The sequence below is a fragment of the Elephantulus edwardii genome, unplaced genomic scaffold, assembly GCF_000299155.1.
Source record: "Elephantulus edwardii isolate Elephantulus edwardi_28Jun2011 unplaced genomic scaffold, EleEdw1.0 scaffold00002, whole genome shotgun sequence".
Lineage (NCBI taxonomy): Eukaryota > Metazoa > Chordata > Mammalia > Macroscelidea > Macroscelididae > Elephantulus > Elephantulus edwardii.
In genome coordinates, this window is record NW_006399752.1 from 33,627,228 (window position 1) to 33,629,360 (window position 2,133).

A 2,133-nucleotide genomic window follows, 5' to 3' on the forward strand; every position below is an offset into this window, starting at 1 on the left:
GCGCAGCCCGGGCCGCCGGCTCCGAGCGGGGAGGCCGGCTGGGGCCTCCGCAGGCCCGGCACCAACTCCGAGCGCAGTCTAGAGCTCCGCGGACGCCCCGCTCCCAGTTTTCCCACGGAAAGCTGAGGGGAGGGCGAGCCGCTCTCGTATCGTCAGCTCTGGCGCGGTGGGGAGGGGGAGCAGGAGGCAGGGACTTCGTGCACAAGGACCCCCGAGGGACCTGCAGCCCCAGCTCTCCTGGCAACGAAAAGTTGCCGGGCTGTGGGTCTGGGTCTTCCCAGTTAACTTCCTCCCCCAGATAAACGGGTTGTGACCTCCCAGCCCCTCCCAGCCCCCTTGTCCCCTCAAGCCCACCTTTCCTGGGTCCCCATCACAGCGCTTTTGGCATGGATGCCCTGCATACAACAAGCGCTTAATAAACGCACACAGTGAGCTGGTGTCGTTTCCCGCCTTCTACCCTCTGGTCTGGAGGGTGTGTGGGGGAGGGCGGGTTGGAGGCAGGAACCTCTCCTCTCACGGGCACCTCCAGCACCCAGCAGGCATGGTCCTGGGTTCAGGCCCAGGCGGGAGGGTGCCACATCGGAGGGTCGGGCCCAGCTAGGCTCAAACAGAACCCCAGAAAGCCAAGGGTTTATTCACTCGTCCCCTGTCCCCCGTCCCCTTCGTCCGTGCTCACTCATTTCAGCCTGGTCCCAGCCCCGCGCTCAATCCTGCGGGGGGGGGGGGGGTGGGGCGAGGCTGGGAAAACCCAGGCTCCGGAGCCCACCTTCAGCAGACAACCACACCCCTCACACCCAGCTCTGCCAGCAAGCAGCCGCCAGCCTTACCCAGAAGGCAGGGCTCAGAAGCGAGGGGCTGGGCCCGAGGCTCCCCACCCAGTGGGAACTACCCCTCCCACACCCCCACTGCCTCCACCACTCACAATGACCTGCCAGAGTTTGTCTAAAATTAATAAGAACGTATTAAAGTTTCATTTTTAAAATACAGCATGAATTATTTACATTGAATGTTTCGGCTCTTCTAAAAGGCTTGCCTGGGAGTGGCCTCCCCAGGTAGGGGGCTCTGGGAGAGGCTACGGAGCTGGCCTGTGTGGGCTGCACCAGAAGGGGACAGCTTGGGGCCTCAGTGGCTCCTGCCTTTCACGCCCTTACTCCAAACCCTGCAGTTGGCTGTGATCCCACCAGGGTGCATTCTCCCCAACCCAGTACCATCCAGTGGGAACAGACTCATAGCTGACCCTCCAGCAGCTTTTCAGAGGCATTAAGTCACGGCAGAACAGACTGCCCATTTTTCTCCCCTTAGAGCAGCTGGTGGATTCGAACCAAGTACCTTTACATTGACAGTTACCACTAAGCCATCAGAGCGCCCTAGGCCAGTGCCTAATACCCTTAGGCTGCCTCCTTCATGCAGCCCTCCCTGAACACTCAGTGATGTTGACCAGCTGATGCCCCTAAAGGTTCAGCCTGACTCCCTATAGCTGTCTGGACGCAGAGGACCTGGAGGGGAAGGGGTGGAGTCACATAAGCTCTTGATGTGGGCTTGACAGTTGTCTGTAACCTGGGAGTGTCCCAAGGCTGGTCAGCCAGCAACATGCAATGCCAGGCTCCTGGTAATGGAACTGGAGACCTGCTTCTGGTCTGGCACTACCATTTATTAACCACAGGACAGAGGCAAGAGTATTCTGGAGTGCCCTTTTACGGATGCGTAAACTGAGGCCAGAGCCTGGAAAGGGAAGGCAAGGGCTGAGGCCATGGCTGGGCCTGGGTTGGAGACAGCAGAGGTCGTATCTCCTGTGACAAGGAGGGGCAGGGTTGGGGGGGGGAATCTGTGAAGGACCCTCTTGGAGTTGTTGTTGTTATGTTCCATCGAGTCATGTGTGACTCATAGCGACCCTATGTCCAATAACCCTAAACTGCCCTATGCTGTGCCAATCTCACCATCTCCGACACACCTACCCCCATTAACCCAATCACTGAATCAATCCATCTCATCGAGGGTCTTCCTGACTCCTGCGCTGTCCCTCCACCCTCCCATGCACGATGTCCCTCTCTAAGGACTGGTCCCTCCTTGGAGTTGTTGTTGTTGTTATGTTGTTATGTGCCGTCGAGTCGCTTGCGACTCATAGCGACCCTA

The 2,133-nt window shown here is 58.7% G+C and overlaps 1 protein-coding gene across 1 annotated transcript in view; it reads right to left on the reverse strand.

The window, feature by feature from the left end:
* Nucleotides 1-2,133, reverse strand: part of LOC102858933 — a 35,934-nt gene that overhangs the window by 25,820 nt on the left and 7,981 nt on the right. The window lies entirely within an intron of this gene.